Below are 22,015 nucleotides of genomic sequence, written 5' to 3'. Positions count from 1 at the left end.
TAGTTTTAATAACTATCCATTTGCCTGCCATATTGTTCACATCCAATACACCTAAACCTCCTCTAGTTTTGTCTCAGTTTTGTGAAGGCAGCAAGTACTCCAAGCTACCTTGGGAATTTTATTATTGTCCTTTGTTCCTCCCCAAAGAAATCTTCTAGCCAAAGATATTACATGTTTTAGCGGGGAACTGGTAGGCTTCCAACCAGACATGAAACAAATCAATGATGGAAGCAAAAAGTGGTTCAGGACAAAGGTTCTGGAAGTAAGAGAAGGTTGAAAAGCATGCCACATAAAGATCTTCCTTCTAAATTTTTCCATAATCCATTCCCACCTTTGTTCCATGGTTACTTTGAATCCCATAGGTATCCCCAACAATATGAAATCTGACCATTTGGTATCACTTTACAGCCAGTTTCATTGATAGAAGAGGGAATAAACTCATTGGAAGCTTTGAAACCAATTTTTTGATGATTAATTTGGGATCCACTGGCAACTGACAAAATGTGTTCAGGCACTCCATGAAAACATCAGTTGATTTAGAATCTGCATTAGTAAGGGCATTAGTGTCATCTGCAAACATTTGCAAACAGAGATCATTTGAGGAACCAACAATTTTGATACCCTTCAATTTCCCTTCATGCATCCTTCTCTTAACAAGCCAACCCAAAGCATCTGAAGTTATGGCAAATAGAAGTGGTGCAAGAGGGCAACCCTGCCTTATAGATCTCATCAATCTTATGACTTCTGTTAGCTCCCCATTTATTGAAATTTTGGCAAAAGCATTTCCAAACAGCACATGAACAAATTTAATAAATCTTTTGCTTAGACGGATATCAAATAATGACTACATGATAAATTCCCACTCCATTCTATCATAGGCCTTGTCAAAATCAACTTTGAAGAAGAAGAAGAAGTCCTGCTCATTTTCCATAGCATGTTCCATACCCTCCCAGAGGGTGATGATAGCATCTAAAATGAATCTGCCCTTGATAAAACCCTTTTGCTCTTGTAATATGAAACTGGTCATGAGAGGACTGAGTCTCCTAGCTAAGGACATGGCAAACACTTTATATATAGAAGTCAGACAGGTAATGTGTCTCTAATTGTTGAGATCCTCCCTACCTCCTTTTTTATGGATGAGTTTAACTACTCCAGTGTTAACACAAGCAGGAAGAGCTTCCAATCTAACAACTTCTTTCCACACTTGGATCAGATAAGTTGCAACAAATTCCTTATATTGAATGTAGAATTCATTAGGTAAACCATCAATGCCAGGGGGTTTCTAGTCTTGAGGTTGCTAGTTTCTCTTTGATTTCCTCAAGAGAGATAGGTTGGTCCAAGAAGTGTGCTTGATGGGGAGAAATAGACGTCCTTCTGGACTGGTCTATAACAGCCCTAGCCTTTCATATAGTTATATCTCTCTTAGGAGGACCAGAGAAAATATTAGCAAAGAAATCATGGACTACAGAGACATTGTCCTTATCAGACATGGTAAGAGTCCCATCCTTATTTCTCAGCAAAGGTATGAAATCCTTAGATTTTTTCTTTTTCAAAAGATTAAACATGCTTTTAGAGGGCCTGCCAATTTTTCCTACCCAAAATTCTCTAGTGAAAGAAAGGGCACTGCTAGCATCAGGAGCTCTTCCTGCTTGAGAGACACTCTAAGTTCCAGAAGCCTAGGAGGGGGAGGATCAACATTGGAGAGAGATTCTTCAAGTTGAAGAATTTCCTTTGAGATCATCATCCTTCTATGAGCCCTAATGTCCTTAGCTACTTTTTTTTACTTGGTCAAAACCCTCTGTATTTCCTTTACAACAACCTCCCAAGCCTTGGCTGGAGAGGGGTAAAGAGCAAAGGACTCCTTCATAATGTCTTGCACCTTTTTTTTAATGAAGTGTATGTCAAACAGAGAGTGGTCAAGGTAAGGCCAGTCAGATTTAAAATTGTTTCCAGCTCTCATTAACTCAAACAAGACAGGCTTGTGATCAAATAAAAGAATGGAAGCATTAGATGACTTGCACTGTACTAACCAGTGATCATGTAAAACATTTGCAGACATGTATATTATGTCTAGTCTGGTTGACTTGAAGCATTCACCAATCTGTTTGTTGTTCCACGTGAATCCAACATCTTCCTTTACATCTAATAAATTCAAGGAGTCAACTAGATCAGTCTAGTGAACTTTTTCATTATTACCAAAGATTGCCTGTCTTAAAGACCTAGATCTGTCATCAATTTTCTCCACCATGTTAAAGTCACCTTTCAATATCACATTCTTTGAGAGAGTGTATAATTATTGCCATCATTGAGCTCTTTCTGTAACAGAGTTAGGAGCATAAACATTGACTAGTGTATAGTTAATAGGATCTTTCAAGGTGATGGCCACCCAAAATCCTTTATTCGAGTATTGCACTCTTGAAACCAGGTTAGACCATTTGCAAGATAGACCTATAACAGCTCCTCCTCTGCCTGCAGTATGATTAGTGGCATACCATTGAAAACCAGAGCCAATTTTGTTCAAGTTGTACTCCGATTCTTTACCTTTAAGCTTGACCTCCTACAGACAAATATAATCAGGATGCAGTGAAAGATCTTGCATCCATTTTATGATAACCATAGCTCTTGGAGGGTCTGATAACCCTTTACATTCGAAGGAAAAACCAAAAAGATTAGGAAATTGTTTCTTTTTTCTTCTGTTAGGTTTGACCATAGAGACAGAAGCCCTATTGGGATCATTTGACTTCTCCACTTTTCTCTTGCTTTTGATTACCTGCATATGAGGAAGAGACTCTTCCTCAGCTTGAGTCATGACAATGTCCACTGAAGGAGTTGGGGAGTTTGCCAAGGAAATATTTGTTAGAGTGTCCTTGGCATCCAACTCTTTAGCAAATTGTAACATTTCCATTGAAGCTTCCTTATTGATTAACTGAATGCTTTGGATAAATTTCTTAGGTTCACTATCAGAATCTGAGAGTCGCCTTGCATTGTCATTAGAGCTGACAGGAGGCATTTGGGAGGGTGGGGCCTTCTTAGTGAACTGGCTTCACCTTTTTACCTCCTGTGCAGGTTTACCTTCCCCATTAGAGTTAGAGAATTCTTGGGCAGAACAAGGATCAAAAACAACTTCCACAAGTATATCAAAGTAGTTAGAGTTAGCAGAATTAACCCCTCTTCTCCTTTGCATTCTATTATTATTTCTCTTATTCATAGGTTGAAAGGAATTTTGAGGACTGGGTTTGTGCTTCTTAGCTGATTGACTTTGCACTTTGGCTTGAACAAGGGCAAGACAGTATTTTATAAGCAGTGAAAGCAAGAGTTAGGAAAATTTCTATATAGCACTCTCTATTCATAAAGAAGGTTGCCTTCACAATCTTTGATAGGATCATTCAACTTAGGAGCTTTGCATAGGTCAACTTCAATGAGAAGTTGAGGATCCCACTTGGGGTTTATTCCCCCTCTGGCTTTTTGTCCAAGGACCTTGCCCACATAAGCCCCAATTTTTCTTAACCAGGGATAGAACTCAACTGGAAAATCTGGGAAGTCCACCCACAGAGGAGCTTTAGTAGGCTCATCCCCTTTGGGGTTAAATCCTTTAAACCATTTAAAAGGAAATGGGAGTATTACGAATAAGCCAATGTCCTTCAGCAATGACTTGCAAAGCGAAGTTAGCATCCTAAAAAAAAAAACAGATAATAGTTATTGGGTAAATATTGTATCTGAAGGGGAAAGACCTTTCTATTTTCCCAGTTGACAGCAACCCATCTTTTGAGCACTTCGACACAAGGTATGGGACCATGGCATAGACCTATCACCACATTACCAACCAGCTGATTATGCTAAGAGTCCAACTCTCTTTTGCTAATGGTGACACATTCCTCATCTTCACTTAGAGAGTTTCAACTTGATTTATTGGAGAAGTCTGGTATTAAACAGTGGCAAATTCAACAGGAGAAGGGGCATTTGTGGGGGAAGAGGGAGGAACATATTTATCAGCTTCCAGAGGTCTAGGAACAGTAGGGAATTGAATACCAGTGGAGGTATTCACCTTCCACTCATTGTTAAGCACAAAAGAAGGCATAAAGCCCATACCTTGGTCAGAGTGTAAGTTTGGCCGAAAGAGCGGATTGTCAAACCTTTTTGCATAACCTCTGATGGCATCAACATAGGACAAATGAGACAGGTCCAGTGCACTCTTAGCAGGGTTAATTGTGTAGAGCAATTACAAGACAAATGCTAGCAGCTAGCACAAGTAATTATTAATGCAATAAACAAAGAAAAAATTAATTAATGAAGATTGGCAACCACGTCAACTATAATGCAATTAGCTTAAGAAAAAGGTTAGTGGCTCAAGGCTTAAGCCAAGAACACAAAATTTTGAGCTCATTTTTGGGTCTTTTAAGGGTGCCACATCACCAAAGCTCCACAAAAAGGTCTAAATTTTTTGGATGAGTTCTATGAAAGTTATGCCATTTTTTTCAATCAACTAGTTTTTGTTACCATTATGATAATTTGAAATCACCTTTTCCTAGATCTATATAAAGGAAATGTCTAATACATGCAATGCTATATATCATAGATAGCATTTGAAGGGTAGATTCTAAATATTCACTTTACATCATTAATAGAGGATGTGATCCAATAGCAAAGAGAGGCAGGGCTAGGGAACATCCTTGCTTGATCGATATTTTGGCTTCAAAGGAGCCCATACTTTTATCATTGAGACAGGAGCTTGGAATGGCTACCTACGCCCAGAATGTGTACAAGCTGGTAGAGGTGCAACCCAAAGCCTAATGCTTTCATGACATCTTCAATGAAGGACCACAAAATCCTATTATAAGCCTTGTCCAGATCTAGCTGTAGCAAAATGCACTCCTGCTTTGTGAATGCTGCGTACTCAATGCCAACCATTGCTCTCAATATGTTGTCATAAATTGACCTTCCTTTGATAAACTCGTGCTAATGAGGGGATATGACTTTGTCAAGGAGGGGTGCCATTCTAAGAGCGATTGGCCTTGGCAATGACATAATGGTTATGGGACGCTAGTGCTTAAGCTGCAAGCAACAAATTTGTTTTGGGATAGGCTTGATAAGTCCTCTTTTCACATTCCAAGGACCCTTTGACTAGAGCCTAGTTAGCCATACATGTGACCGAGACCTTGAGGTCCTCCTAGAACTCCCTGAAGAACTCAATGGTCAAACCATGTTAACCCTCACAAACACCCTATCACCTTCGACGAACGTATATTATTTATTTGATTGAGTCATGGACCGGGCTTGTTGATCCAATAGGTGTGTAGGTGATCGCCAATGAGAGGCGCACCAATTATCTTATTTTTACAGTAGTTTGCAACGATCGGCCACTGTGGTGGGCGTCCATGTGTGAATGGGTCAAACTCTTATAAAAGGTCCATTTGCCCTAAAAATCCTCATTCTTTGAGGTGTAAGCTAAGAAGTGCTCTTGCTCCATCTCTGTCTCCTTCTCCTTCGTGTGCTCACGTGTGTATGTGTGTGTGTATGCTAGAGAGAGAGAGAGAGCGAGAGCGAGAGCGAGAGAGAGAGAGAGAGAGAGAGAGAGAGAGAGAGAGAGAGAGAGAGAGAGAGAGAGAGAGAGAGAGAGAGAGAGAGAGAGAGAGAGAGAGAGAGAGAGAGAGATTAATCTAGCATTGTGGCGGCGAGGTGGTTGAGCGCGCCATCGACAATGTCTCCTTCTTCTTTGCAACACAGGATCCTTCACAACAGAAGCATTGAGCAGTGAGTGACACACCATTATCTCTTTGAGCTTGCTAGGACTCTCTAGTTTGTGTGCTTGCAGCCTTTTGAGGCTCGCACACAATACACATGCAAGTTCCCACCTTTCGACACGCGCGACAAAACGCACATTTTTGGCACCGTTGCCGGGGACTGCCTTGCACTAAGCTTGAGGAGCACTCTTAACCCTCACGGCTCACGGACACCCTATCACCTACGACGGATGATTGTATTATTTACTTGGTAGAGTCAGGTACCAGGCTTGTCGGTCCAATAGGAAAAGGGTAAGAGAGATCGGCCGATGAGAGGCGCACTCTAACTGGAACATTCAAGGGATTAGTTGGCTAAGCATGGGCGCCCAAGTGTGAATGGGGTGAGCTCATATAAAAGTCAACTAAACCTAAAATTCACTCATTCTCACATTTGTGCAATTGAAGAGTGCTCTTGCTCCATCTCCATCTCCATCTTCTTCTTCTTGCTCTCCTTGTGTGTGTGTGTGTATGCATGTGTGTGTGTGTGTGTGCGTGTGTGTATGTGTGTGTGTGTGTGTGTGTGTGTGTGTGTGTGTGTGAGAGAGAGAGAGAGAGAGAGAGAGAGAGAGAGAGAGAGAGAGAGAGAGAGAGAGAGAGAGAGAGAGAGAGAGCGATCGAGCATTGTGGCGGCACGATGGCGGCGAGGCGGTTGAGCACGGCGTAGCGGCGTCTCCCTCTTCTTCGTGGCGAGGAATCCTCCACGAAGCAAGCGTAGAGCGGTGAGTGACACACCATTGTCATCTTTGAGCTTGCTAGTTTAGGCTTGTTGTGTGCTTGGAGCCATTTGTGGTTCGCACGCGGTGTATCGACAAGTTCCTTGCATTGACACGTGCCACATATGCGCACATTTTTGGCGCCATTGCCGGGGAATGCCATACACTAAGCTTGAATGGCACTCTGTGCTTCTTTTGTGGTGCAATTTCTATTGTAGGAAAGGTAAGGAAGGAGGGTGTGTGTGTTGAGAAGAAGGATTTTGTGTCATACTCTGTATTTTTTTTGGTAATGGAGTTTTCAAAGGTACCTTGTTTATTCTTTGTGTATTAAGGTTGTTAGTTTTCTTTGTTAATGGAGTTTTCAAAGGTACTGTGTTTATTCTCTGTGTATGAAGGTTGTTAGTTTTCTGTGTACAGTAAGTAGGAAGTAGATCTGTGAGAGCTAATAGAGTGTGTTAGTGTGTAACAGTAGGTGTATTAGTTAGAAGGATGTAGATAGAGTGTGTGTGTGCTCTCGCGCAGGCCGCGACAACCTTATCCTTAAAAAAAAAAAAGAAAAAAAAAAGAAAAATAAAGGTAGGACCGGGATCGGGAATATCTCACAGACCCAAGCCCAGACCCAAGCCCAAGCTCACGCTCAGGCCTAGGCCTCAGTCGCCTTTTAAAATTACGAATTTTAGCTTCACATGTAGCTAAAAATCGATTTTTTGAGGACCAATGGAACTTTAGATGCGCGAAAATTGTGCTGTAAAGCACACAACGACCCTCTAAGTGATACGCTCGTTTTGAGCTATCACACACTTTAATTAAAAAAATCAAACATTAAAAAACATAAAAAACACGAGTGAAAATGGACACTTAAAAAAAAATCAAACATTAAAAACGTAAAAAACACGAGTGAAAATGGACACTTAAAAAAGGTAAGCGAGTAACCTTCGAAGTTATTCCGACACTTGTAGGGTGCCAAAGGCACATGCATCTGCGCTTTGGTCGTGTGCTAGAAACGGAGCAACTAGAGAGAATTTCGACTTACACGAGTTCTCAATATCCACCTACTTTAGGTTCCGGGCCCTCGGCGGGGACCCAAGGTAGTACAAACCAAGACCCGAACATAGCGGCTAGTGACTCTTCCTCTGACTATGACGTCATGGAGGGTTTCCCAATGCCTAATCCCGATAGCTCAAGCCAAGACATGCATGCCATGAGTCCGCGGTCCGGGTCGAGCGTGCTTAGCCGCCTAAAGGAAACCTTTAGTAGAGCCACTCGCTCCGAACATGGAGCTAATGATGTAAATGAGGGGGGTGGGGAAGTAAATTCTCCATTCGTGACCAACATAGCCCCTATACCCTTAGAGAATGTGCACGTGAATACTTCATTCAATGCACCTCCTGACTCTTCAAAGTTATTTCCCTTCGAGGTCATATTACCCGATGGTAGAAGCCTTGCCGAAGTGCAAGAGGTTGAGCGATATATCCTTGCAGCGAGGGGAAAGGAAGTCGAGAGCTTACGTAAGGCGGAGCAATGAAGAGATTTAAAAGCGAAAGCCCCTATGTCAATATCCTTGCTAAGAGAGCAATCGAGTGCTCCTGACTTAGCAACCGCTAAGGGCAACCCCTAGAAAGCAACATTGCATCTAGCTCAAAGGACACCCCTAGCACCTCAATCCTAGATGGAGTGTTCTTAAATGAGAACTGGGTGTACGAACTACAAATGAAAACTCTGACCGACCTATACACAGGTCACACCTATCACGTGGGTTGGTTAGATGTCCTACAATCCACAATGGGTGCTACTAGTGTGGAGGATCAACAACAAAGAGTTTGTGAAGCCATCCATAGAGTCATTGAGTTAGAGAGACAGAACAAGGGGATCAACATGCCTTCAACGGGTCTCATGAGATTCTTGGATATAGGAAAGGCTAAGGAACCGACCTTATCGCAAATGGAGACTCCCTCAGTAAGTCCGATGGATCCTCCATATGTTGTTTCGCCAGGGGTCTCAATGCAATCTGAGCCCACAAGTGATAGCTTCACCTTTCCAAGTCTAGCTCATCTTTCCCTTGATGAAACCACGGCTACCATGCCTACCCCAATGATGGGCATGCCAAGAAACACGCCATGGACCTCATTTGTTAATAAAGCACCGCTAAATGGTAGCTCAATGCCTGCAACAATACCTACAAGTGTGTACCAATCGTATACACCTATGGGTCCTCGTACTCATGTAGTCCCTACCCCTCCCATTGTTTCAACTAGCTATGCTCCACAACCACAACACCCAAGGTCTTATTTCCATCGGACTATACCGGCTAGCATTAGCATGTCACATCCGACGTCTGCTATGCCTAGGGCCCCACATATGAACTTTGGACCACCACATGGCACAACATCGTACCCAACGTGGAACCGAAGAGCTTCCTATGCGCCAAGCCCAATGCCAATACCTACTCCACATGTAGTCTCTGGAGCGCCTTCACCCACGGTGCTTGCTCACTTAGGTGACTTGGTAACATTTGCTCAAGCTATTGGTCGATCTATTGCTGAGAATATGCGTAACGCGCCTGATAGAGAGCCTAGAAGTAAGGCAGTACAAATAGCCAAGCTCACACAAAAATTTTGTGGAGACGGGGATGTGAGAAAGCATATCGAAGTGTTTGAACAAATATGCAATTCTCTAGGAGAACACAATGACGTGCATAAGAGTAATGCTTTAAGCCTAACCTTAAGTGGGAAGGCTGGGGATTGGTATAGAACCCTAAGGGTGGAAGAAAAAACGATTTATCCTACTCTTCGGAGATGTTAACCCTCACGGCTCACGGACACCCTATGATCTATAAACGTTGTATTATTTAGAGTCAGGTACCGGGCTTGTCGGACCAATAGGAAAAGGGTAAGAGTGATCGCCGATGAGAGGCGCACTCTAACTGGGACATTCAAGGGATTAGTTGGCTAAGCATGGGCGCCCAAGTGTGAATGGGGTGAGCTCCTATAAAAGCCAACTAAACCTAATTTTTACTCATTCTCTCATTTGTGCAATAGAAGAGTGCTCTTGCTCCATCTCCATCTTCTTCTTCTTCACCTCCTTGTGTGTGTGTGTGAGAGAGAGAGAGAGAGAGAGAGGGAGAGTGTGTGTGCGATCGAGCATTACGAAGGCACGACGGCGGCGAAGCGGTTGAGCGTGGCACGACTGCAGCTTCTTCTTCATCGCGGCGAGGAATCCACCACGAAGGCGAGCGTAGAGCGGTGAGTGACACACCCTTTGTTTTCTTGAGCTTGCTAGTTTAGGCTTGTTGTGTGCTTGGAGCCGTTTGTGGCTCGCACACAGTGTATTGGCAAGTCCCTTGCTTCGACAGTGCGGCAAGGAGCGCACAGGAGACTGTTCTTGAAAGAATACATACGCTGAGGGAGTGCTTTGGGGTGTAGGCTCTCAGCTCCAGAAAGCCCAACGAGAGGAACGAGAGTCGGTGAGAGACTTTATTAGTCACTTGAAGCATTTGAATTCTCGATGTAATCAAATGCTTGATAGATTTATTAGGGGGTTACGACATGAGGATATCTACAATGGCCTAGTCATTAGAGGTATCACCACTTGGGAAGCAGTCACCACCAATGCGATCCAATTGGAGGATAATTTAATGATTTAAGGAAAAAGAGTGTTTATTGAGACTAAATCTATTCGCTTGCAAGCATCAGGGCATCAGCCAAGGACCTTAAAGCCTATTGCTAAGGAGCCAAAGATATCTGAGATGACTTGAGCAGATCTCACCAAGGCTATTCAAGAGAGTCTTAGAGACAATCGTGCTCCGCAAAACAATCATATGTATCCAAGAAGAGAGGTGCTCAATATGCTATGGACCGCATAGTACCAGTGAATGCCCTACTTTTAGAGTAAAATTCAATGGGAACTGCAATGCGTATGGGAGGTATGGTCATCAAGCTAAGGATTGCATAGTATTTAAGCGCACTATGGCCAATAGACCAACCTTAGCATGGACAGACACACCTCGAGTGCCTGCATTGATGCCGGCCCCACCTCTTGAACAAACAGCACAACACATGGTCCCTAGGGCCCAAAATGTTGTTCAAACAACACCCTTACCACCTCCAGTGCTAGGACCGCAACCACCACATCCGAGAATCACTTCTGTGAATCAAGTGGGTTGTGAGTCATCTATTGCTTGTTTGGAAGGCTGTGAGGAAGACATAGATCCTAATATTGCCTATAGGATGGATGTGCTTGAAGAAAGTCCACAATACTACATGGAGGACTATTGGGGACAAGTCAAACCTGTATATCAAGTAGCTGCTCTTGTGTCAAGAGGCCAAAATATCAATTACGCTGCTAAGAGACCACCTCTTCATGCTATGAGTGTGGAGGTCCACATCGTGTAGCCGAGTATCCTATTAGGCTACAAAAAAATGCCACACTAAAGCAAACCAATCAAGCAAGCACGTCTACAATGCCAATACTCATGTGTAATCGATGTGGCATAAATCATTTGATTGCCCAATGTCCAAATAATCCAAATGCACTGAAGATCACACCATTAAACTTGGTTGAAGTTACCGAGGAGCCATCACAAAGTACACATGTGGTACCAATAAACGTACTCACACGATAGATGCTCCAAAAACAAAACTAATTCTTAAGGAAAGAGACACGGCATCAATTGCCCTATCTCAGAAAAAGAAGAAAACACAAAGGAAGAGATCGCAAAAAACAGCCAAGTCAGACCCCAGTTCAAAGACCAACATAGGACTGGTGACGACCCCGTATATATGAACGACGCTGAAGAAGATTCTAATTCAGGTGAAAGCATGGAGACCAAAACAACCACTAAGATAGAAAGCAACAAGGAAGATCTTCATGAGCCACAATGGCCAGGATCCAAAAAGAAGATAGGAACTTATCCAAACCCTACAGAGGAGATGGAGCGAGTCAAGCAATTAAGGAGTTTGGTAGAAGATACCGAAAGGGATCTAGAACCAGCACCTAGGAAGATCCAGATTACAGACACCGTGTTCCCTACAAAACAACAACCTCACCAAGACCATAGACCCTTAGCCATACCTAGTGTCATCCAAGAAGAAAGTGAGTTAAAGTCATGGGAAAGTGGGCGTACTCACTTCTTGATGGAAAGGATGTTTACAGAGGGACTAGTTGATCCTATCGAAGAAATGGAGATCCCATCTTTCCCACGTCAAGGGACTGAAGTCCAAAAGGTGTCGTTAAACATTGCCAAATTGATGGATTTCATGTCTTCAGAAGTTATAACCACCATCATGTCCAAACTATATAAAGACCCTGAGCTAGTCTCAGCTCTTCGAGCCTTCCTCAATGGAGAATTAAAGTTTGGGCTACCACAATTTGCACAGATGGATGGAGATGGGGAGATTCCAATAGAAGAGGAACACTTAGATCCACAACCCAACCTAGATGAGAACCTTGTTATAGAAATACCTGTTAACAAGTTGGGACAATACTTTGAGGGTGATGAATCCAATGAGACCATACCAATCACTACTAAGGGATTAACTGTAAAGGGATTTCCTTGATAGTGGCGATGGGGTTAGCATTGTGACTAAAAATTGCTAGGAAACTATGGGAAGACCTCACCTTGCGACCACGACCATAGTAGTGAAGATGGCCAATGGGTCTATTGTTAAACCTATTTGGATGCTAGAAGATCTCAAGATCAAGGTCTTTGGACATAAAATAAGGATTACCTTCATTGTTATGGATTTCTCCAAACACACTATGGCATCGGAGATGATCTTAGGACGTCCTTTCATGAGGGAAGAAAAAATGGTGCATGACTGGTCTAAAAACCATGTTTACTTGCAGTTCCAAGATTCTGTTATTCGAGTAGATCTTGTGACTGGTCGAGCACATCCTCTAGGAAACAGGTTTAGAATTGATCATAGATCTGACACCACAGTTCACTCTGCCCCATTGCAGTATTGTTACACGTGTAAAGAGGACATTGAGGTTGCTGAAGATTCTCCTTATATGGATGTACTACCTGGGATGACTGAGTCAGACAATGTGGATCGGGTCCACCTAGCAGCAACCATAGACACTTGGGGGAAATAGGGGGATGACCTGTGTAACACCTGAGGGGGATTAAATGCCCGTACCCTTAAATATGCTACAAGGAATGCATATAGCTTCTGACAAGACTCATCCTCATATAACAAAGAAAACATACAAGTGGGTCCCTAAATCTTCTTTAGCAACCATAGCTAGTGCTAAGAAACAGAAGCCTTGTAAGGAACGTACCACTCACTCCAAGAAAAGTAATAAAATGTCGTGATGTATTCCTAAAGGACTATTGGAAGCCCAAGGCTACTATAAAGGAAATGATCAAATCTGGGTGCCAAAACGTAGATTGAGTTCTTACTTGTCAACTCGAACCATGTGAGCCCAATCTCGTAGCTCCAAAACGATCGACGATCGCGGAAAGAAAAAAAACACAAAATGCTACACACCCGCTCCATAGCTAGTTTGGGTACCGAAGAAAGAACGATTTGTTCCACATAGCTCAGGAAGGGGGGAGCCCCATGAAGCTTCTAGCTCCTCATGTAGTGCATCCATAGAGTTAAAAGCTTCTCCACAGCCTCCACCTACAATAGTGGACCTCCATGAAGCTACAAAGAAATCCATACCTCTTACTGTTCAAGAATCACCTAATGAACCATTTCAAGCTCGATTCTGGGAGAGTACCTTACCACCCTTGCAACTTGATGAGGCACCTAAGGTAAGAGAAAACTACTGGCAAAGATCTCCACCTATTACCGGCTTGAACAATTGGTTTTAAAGGGTGACAAGCTCATTTCAAACGGTATGATCTACCCAAGGAAGGGGGGAGTGTTTGCTGACAATTATCATTCACTTGCTTCCCTCTCAACCTTCCTCCCTGACCTCTCAATCTCCAATCTTAGGGAATGTATATATAAAGCCTTATACTCACAAAAAACAAAAATAATAAAGAGCAAGAGCAATTAGCAAATGAGTATGCACAACAAAAGTCAAAACATTGACCCAGACCTACACATTCACATCCGGTACACTGAAACAGAAACCTATGTCATAAAACACCTTTGATCCTCATCACTTGAGTGATGGAGGGTGGGTAAGATTAGTACGATAGGAGTGTTTCTGTTTTAGAGTTGGGTGATTACCAAAGTTCTTTTTTCCCACTGATGTGCCTCCTAGAGGTATTCTTGTGTTTCCTAGTGTGTATAGGAACGTGTTGCTGTTATTAGGATTTGGTGGAATCTTTCTGTTGTTCACACTTCAAATCAAGCCGACCATCAACACAAATAGGTGTTTCTTGTCCATTAGCATGGCCCCTTATCTTTTTTGCATCCATGTTTGTCTGCTTTGATTGTGATTGGTAGCATAATATTAAGCGCATTTGCTTAGTACCAAACATTAAATTCAATGTATTTTTTTGTCATAATCACTTGTCTAGGTTTAAAAATCAAGCAGTCCGATTAAGCTAGTTTGACCAAGCTAGGTGTTAGAGATCTTCTCTTAATACCATGGGGAATGCCTTCCTAATAATCAATGGTTACTTAGGTTCTTAATCCGATTTAGGCAGCATTGTGTGAAATGTACTAGGGCTTTCTAGTGGGCTTAGTCCCTATTGACCTTCAGCTTAAGTATTACAAAGGGGGTTTACTAGTGTGATGAGCCTAGGGAGGGTAACAGTGTTATATGACCCCCCAAAGTGACAAAATTAAAATGTTAAATAAAAAATAAAAAAATAAAATCAAAGTGCCACAATGTAAAATCTTAAGCTGGAAGAAAAACCTCAGCTTGATTTGGTACTTCACTCACATGTATCGCCTATGGTACTAGAGCCCTAGAGGTTCCTAGTGTGGGCGCTTTTCATTGAAAAGCAAAAAACCCAAGGCATACAAAATAAGCACACACATCAAAATTGAATCACTGTGAAAAGACTTTGGGGGGTCAAAGAAAAGGTAATCAGTCAGGCGATGATTTCATGAGAAATTCCTTTTATTGTAGCTTAACTACAAGGTCTTCTAGGTATAGCCTCTAGTCAGCCCTCGAACATGAAATACTTGGCTCTCGCGATTAAACAACTTAATTGACCAGAGAAAATTAAGAAGCTTACCCATGGTATGAATAGTCGATCTCTAGTACCTTTCGACCGTTAAATTAGCTACCCCAGACTTGTTTAATTTTTACCTTTACATCTGTTTATGCATTTGATTATATTGAAATTTAATGTTTATTGCTGACAAATGGTTTAGAATTCTGTTACCAATCAATTTGTCTGCCTAAAACTGCATATTCTTTTTAATTGTATATGAGAATGCAGTTACTATGCCAATGTTGTTTGATTTTGCAGTGACTGAAGAAGGCTAAGGACATTCATCTCAAATGCTCTTCCATCTCGACGAACGCGCTGCAACTCAATAGCTTCCGAGGACGGAATCTACATCAGGAAGGGGGGCATGTTAACCCTCATGGCTCACGAACACCCTATCACCTACGACGGATGACTGTATTATTTACTTGGTAGAGTCAGGTACCGGGCTTGTCAGTCCAATAGGAAAAGGGTAAGAGTGATCGCCGATGAGAGGCGCACTCTAACTTGAACATTCAAGGGATTAATTGGCTAAGCATGGGCGCCCAAGTGTGAATGGGGTGAGCTCATATAAAAGTCAACTATACCTAAAATTCACTCATTCTCTCATTTGTGCAATTGAAGAGTGCTTTTGCTTCATCTCCATCTTCTTCTTCTTCATCTCCTTGTGTGTGTGTATGCGTGAGAGAGAGAGAGAGAGAGAGAGAGAGAGAGAGAGAGAGAGAGAGAGAGAGAGAGAGAGAGAGAGAGAGAGAGAGAGAGAGAGAGAGAGAGAGAGAGTGCGATCGAGCATTGCGGCGGCGAGGCGGTTGAGCACGGCGTAGTAGAGTATTCCTCTTCTTCGCGGTGAGGAATCCTCCACGAAGCAAGCGTAGAGCGGTGAGTGACACACCATCGTCATCTTTGAGCTTACTAGTTTAGGCTTGTTGTGTGCTTGGAGCCATTTGTGGCTTGCACGCGGTGTATTGGCAAGTTCCTTGCATTGACACGTGCGACATACACGCACAAGCACTCAATGCTATATTTGGAAGCCTTTCTTTCATCTGTTTTTGGTTTTGGTCGAGTTGTGTGAGAACTGTTAAGTGGCTATAATGTGCAGTTTTAGTTCTGGTCGTGTGTAGTTTGCTATGTTAGACAATGTGTGTGTAGTGTTGATTAGTGTTGTTTAGGAAGCTTAGACATAGCTGCCAGAGGTGTAGCAGTGTGCGCGCTTGAGACAGGTCTGCTCTGTGCGTGAGCTCGGCGCCCATGTGAAACATTATCCACACAAAAAAGTTTAAAAAAACATTATCAAGTATACCAGTATACGAGTACCAGTATACTAGTATACAAGTCACAGTGAACCATCTCAAAAAAAACCTTTAAACTAATCAGTACCAGTATGACATTATAGTTGTACCAGGTCCAGGATACCATTACAGTACAATAGAAAATTTGAGGGGAAAAAAAAGAAGAAGAAAAAAGAAAAAAAGTATCAGTACTATACATCCCAGTAAAGTACCAGTACCATTACAACTTGGGAAACTTTGAACTTACCAGGGTACCAGTACCAGTGAGCTGGTTGAGTGTGAGTCAGCAATACCAGTATCCGTGGTACCAGTACTAGTGAGCTGGTTGAGTGAGTGTACCAGTAAAGTACGTGTACCAGTACCAATACATACTAATACAATACCAGTATCTGTAAACCAGCTCGGGAAAATTTAAACTTACCAGACTACCAGTAGTATCAGTAATAGTACTACCAGTACCTGTATCAGTATAGCAGGTCCAGTATTAGTCTAGTAGCAGTATAGGAGTACACCAGTACTACTAATACCAATATTAGTATAGGAGTACCAATACCAGTACAACTAAAAAATATGAGATCGAACAAAAAAAAAAACACAAAAAACAGGGTAAAGTTGGGTTGCAAACATCCAAAAACTAGGTGAGCGGCCTTCACGAGCACTCGCCAACACTTTTAGAGTGTTGAGGTCACATGCACCTATGCTCTGGTCGTGTGCTAAAGGAATATCACATAGAGAGTGCCTCCATTTATGCGGGCACTCATTATTCCTCCACACATTAGGCTCTAGGTCCTCAGAAGGAACCCAAGGTAGTACCACTCAGGATCCACATATTGCGTCTAGTGACTCTTCCTCTGACTACAATGTCATGGAAGGTTACCCGAGGCCTAATCTTGATAGTTCAAGCCAAGACGTGCATGCCATGGGTCCACGGTCCGGGTCGAGCATTCTTAGCTGCTTGAAGGAAACATTTAGTAGAGCCACTCACTCCAAACATGGAGCTAGTGATGTGAATGAAGGAGGTGGGGAAGTAAATTAGCCATTCATGATTACCAACATAGACCCCATGCTCCCGAAGAGTGTGCGTGTGAATACTCCATTCAGTGCACCCCTTGACTCTTCATAGTTATTCCCCTTCGAGGTTATACTACCTGATGGGAGAAGCCTTGTCGAAGTGCAAGAGGTTGAGCGATATATCATTGCGGCTAGGGAAAAGGAAATTGAGAGCCTACGCAAGGCAGAGCAACAGAGAGAGCTAAAAGTGAAAGCCCCTATGTCAACATCCATGCTAGGCAAGCAATGGAGTGCTCCTAAATTAGCGACCACTAAGGGTCAACCCATAGAGAGCCACATTGCATCTAGGTTCAAAGGAAACCCCTAGCACCTCAATCCTAGAAAGAGCATTTCTAAATGAGAACTGGGAGTATGAACTACAAACGGAGACTCTAACCGAACTATACACAGGTCGTACCTATCACATGGAAATTGGTTAGATGTCCTACAATCCACAACGGATGCTACTAGCATAGAGGATCAACAACAAAGAGTTTGTGATGTCATCCATAGGGTTATTGAGCTGGAGGGGCAGAACAAAGGGATCCACATGCCTTCAACGGGTCTTATGAGATTCTTGGATAGGGAAGGCTAAGCAACCAACTTTATTGCAAATGGAGACTCCTTCGGTAAGCCCGGTGGATCCTCCATATGTTGTTTCGTAAGGGGTCTCAGTACAATCTGAGCCCACAAGTAATAACTTTACCTTTCCAAGTCTAGCTCATCTTTCTCTTGATGACACGACGGCTACCATGCCTACCCCAGTGATGGGCATGCCGAGAAATACGCCATGGACCTCATTTGTTAGTAAAGCACTACTACATGGTAGCTCAATGCCTGCAACAGTGCCTACAAGTGTACCAATCATATACACATATGGGTCCTCGTGCTCATGTAGCTCCTATCCCTCCCATTGTTTCAACAACTTATGCTCCATGACCACAACATCCAAGCCTTTATGAGGCCATACCAGCTACCACGTCTTCTATGCCTAGGGCCACACATATGAACTTTGGGCCACCACATGGTACAACATCGTACCCAACTTGGAACCCAAGGGCTTCATATATGCCAAGCCCAATGCCAATACCTACTCCACATGTATTTCTGAGAGCCCCTTTACCCACAATGCCTGCTCACTTAGGTGACTTGGCAACATTTACTCAAGCTATTGGTCGATCCATTGCTGAAAATATATGTAACATGCCTGATAGAGAGCCTAGAAGTAAGGCAGTACAAAAAGCCAAGCTCACACAAAAATTTAGTGGGAATGGGGATGTGAGAAAGCATAACAAAGTATTTGAATGAATATGCGATTCCCTAGGAGAACACAATGACCTGCATAAGAGTAATGCTTTAAGCCCGACCTTAAGTGGAAAGGATGGGGATTGGTATAGGACCCTAAGGGTGGAAGAGAAAACAATTTACCCTACTCTTAGGAGACTGTTCTTGAAAGAGTACATATCAGAGGGACTACTTTGGGGTGTAGCATCTTAGCTCGAGAAAGCACAACGAGAGAGGAAGGAGAGTCAGTGAGGGACTTTATTAGTAGTCGCTTGAAGCATTTTGTGCGCATATGTCGCACGTGTCAATGCAAGGAACTTGCCGATACACCGTGTGCGAGCCACAAATGGCTCCAAGCACACAACAAGCCTAAACTAGTAAGCTCAAAGAAGGCAATGGTGTGTCACTCACGTCGCAATGCTCGATCTCACACTCTCTCTCTCTCTCTCTCTCTCACGCATACACACACACACAAGGAGATGAAGAAGAAGAAGATGGAGATGGAGCAACAACACTCTTCTATTGCACAAATGAGAGAATGAGTGAATTTTAGGTTTAGTTGAATTTTATATGAGCTTACCCCATTCACACTTGGGCGCCCATGCTTAGCCAATTAATCCCTTGAATGTTCTAGTTAGAGTGCGCCTCTCATTGGTGATCACTCTTACCCTTTTCCTATTGGATCGACAAGCCCGGTACCTGACTCTACCAAATAAATAATATAATGTCCGCCGTAGGTTACAACGTCCGTCGTAGGTGATAGGGTGTCCGTGAGCCGTGAGGGTTAACATGTCCCCCTTCTTGATGTAGATTCCGTCCTCGGAAGCTATTGAGTTGAAGCTCGATTGTCGAGGTGGAAGAGCATTTGAGATGAATGTCCTTAGCCTTCTTCAGTCACTGCAAAAGCAAACAACATTGGCACAGTAACTACATTCTCATAAGCGATTAAAAAAGCATATGCAATTTTCGGCAGACAAATTGATTGGTAACATAATTTTAAACAATTTGTCAGCAATAAGCATTAAACTGCAATATAATCAAATGCATAAACAGATGTAAAGGTAAAAAATTAAACAAGTCTAGGGTCGCTAATTTAACGGCCGAAAGGCACTAGAGATCGACTATTAATACCATGGGTAAGCTTCTTAATTTTCTTTGGCCAATTAAGTTGTTTAATCGCGACAGCCAAGTATTTCATGTTCGAGGGCTGACTAGAGGCTATACCTAGAAGACCTTGTAGTTAAGCTACGATAAAAGGAATTTCTCATGAAATCATCGCCTGACTGATTACCTTTCCTTTGACCCCCCAAAGTCTTTTCACAATGATTCAATTTTGATGTGTGTGCTTATTTTGTATGCCTTGGGTTTTTTGCTTTTCAAGGAAAAGCGCCCACACTGGGAACCTCTAGGGCTCTAGTACCATAGGCGATACATGTGAGTGAAGTACCCAATCAAGGTGAGATTTCTCTTCCAGCTTAACATTTTACATTGTGGCACTTTGATTTTTTGTTTGTTCATTTTCAACATTTTAATTTTGTAACTTTGGGGGGTCATATAACACTGTTACCCTCCCCGGGCTCATCACATTAGTAAACTCCCTTTATAATACTTAAACTAAAGGTCAATAGGGTCAAGCTTATTAGAAAGCCCTAGTACATTTCACACAATGCTGCCTAAATCGGATTAAGAACCTAAGTAACCATTGATTATTAGGAAGGCATTCCCCATGGTATTAAGAGGAGATCTCTAACACCTAGCTTGGTCAAACTAGCTTAGTCGGACTGCTTGATTTTTAAATCTATACAAGTGATTATGACAAAAAATTACATTGAATTTAATGTTTGATACTAAGCAAATGTGCTGGATATTATGCTACCAATCACAATCAAAGCAGACAATCATAGATGCAAAAAAGATAAGGGGCAATGCTAATGGACAAGAAACACCTGTTTGTGTTGATGGTCGCGCTTGATTTGAAGAGTGAGTCGAGATAAAGATTCCATGAAGGTCCAAATCCTAACAACAGCAACACGCTCCTGTACACACTAGGAAACACAAGGAATACCTCCAGGAGGCACATCAGTGGAAAAAGGTACCAACACTTATTGAACACAACAAAAAACATAAGGAACCCTAACCAAATTATTTGCACTCCCCCTAGAGAGTCAAGGGAATAGGATATTGTAGAGATTGGGGGGAAACCCTAAGGCTAAAACCCTATCCTCGTCGTCGAGATAAACAAAGTCATCATCCATGAGACCATATGTGCCATCTGTGTAGTCATGTAAATCTTCTTCTTTATGTAGATGACTAGAAGCCTATAGTCATCTTGGTCAAAAGGATAGGCTTGTGCAATGGGAGAAACGCTCTCTACTAAGTATGGATCAGTCGTGGTCAAGAGACGTATCAGCCACTCTAACTCCTGAAAATGCCTCTCACATGCTAGCGTACTTACCAAATCCACATGCAAGCACCGAAAAGACCATGTGAAACATTTGTGTAAAGTAATGAGGGTACCTTTCACCCAAGGCAGGAGTGGATGACTCTAGCGTACTAGCCATATCTGTACACGCAAATAGATGATGGTTAGAGTGCAAATATTACAAGGGTCGTGTTCTTGTGCATAATGTGTTTTTATGATTTTGTGTTATGGCTCTTGCTCTTTTACTTTTTTATCTTGTTTTTGTGAGTATAAGGCTTTATATATACATTCCCTAAGATTGGAGATTAAGAGGTCAAGGAGAAAGGTTGAGAGGGAAGCAAGTGAATGATGGATGTCAATAAACACTCCCCCCTTCCTTGGGTAGATCATACCGTTTGAAATGATGTCGTCACCCTTTGAAACCAGTTTTTATAGGTGAAGGCTTTAACCAATAGTTTTCGACCGCTCTATGCGTTTCATCTAGTTGCAAGGGTGGTAAGGTACTCTCCCATGATTTTATTTGCAACATCGTTGTAGGTGGTGAACTTACAACGTGAGGTGTAAACTTTTTCTTGCTTGTATGGATATGTACAATGGTAGAAGCTTCTATTTCCGTATAGGAACTACATGAAGAGCAAGAAGCTTCATTTGCTTTCCCTGTTCCTGAGCTAGGTGGAACAAATCGTTCTTTCTTTGGTACCCAAACTAGCTCTGGAGCAGGTGTGTCGCATTCCGTGATTTTTTCCTTTCCACGATCTTCAATTTGTTTTGGAGCCATAGGATTGATAAGTAAGAACACAATTTACGTTTTGGCACCCAGATTTGATCATTTCCTTCATAGTAGCCTTGGGCTTCCAATAGTGTTTTAGGAATCCAACGCAACATTTCTTTACATTTCTTGGGGCGAATGGGACGTCTCTTACCAGGCTGCTGTCTTTTAGCATTGGCTATGGTTGCTAAAGAAGCTTTAGGGACCCACTCGTATGTTTTTTGTGTTATAATGGGATGAGTCTTGTGTGTCTCAAGCATTATTTCAGCTACATCAGTTGAAGCTCTAGAGACTTGGGCTATGGGGACATATGGTTAAACTTCTTGGACATGCAATGTTTTGGGTTTTATTACCTTAAGAGGCAATATCTCAGGGACTATGGCTTGCGTGGCAGGGCTAAGAGTTGGTTTCTGTGTTGTGACACCCCATGTCCCCCAATCAATAGTGCATTTGGTGGCTATCATCCACGTGCGTCCTAGGTTTATATTACCCTCCATAGTTCCAACAGGCATGACCAAAAAGTCTTGAGCTACAACCCCATTGTCATAACTGACAGAAGTGTGCCAGATTCCAAAAACTGCAATTTTTTTCT

The 22,015-nt window shown here is 42.4% G+C and overlaps 1 pseudogene; it reads right to left on the bottom strand.

Annotated features, from left to right (window-relative positions):
• Positions 1-2,006: 2,006 nt before the first annotated feature.
• On the bottom strand, positions 2,007-4,087 carry LOC147460459 (uncharacterized; annotated as a pseudogene).
• Between the last annotated feature and the right edge of the window lie 17,928 nt (positions 4,088-22,015).

This window comes from Adiantum capillus-veneris, chromosome 3 (genome assembly GCF_014529385.1).
Source record: "Adiantum capillus-veneris isolate H3 chromosome 3, ASM1452938v2, whole genome shotgun sequence".
NCBI classification, from domain to species: Eukaryota; Viridiplantae; Streptophyta; class Polypodiopsida; order Polypodiales; family Pteridaceae; genus Adiantum; species Adiantum capillus-veneris.
This window is presented reverse-complemented; position numbering and strand designations above follow the sequence as displayed.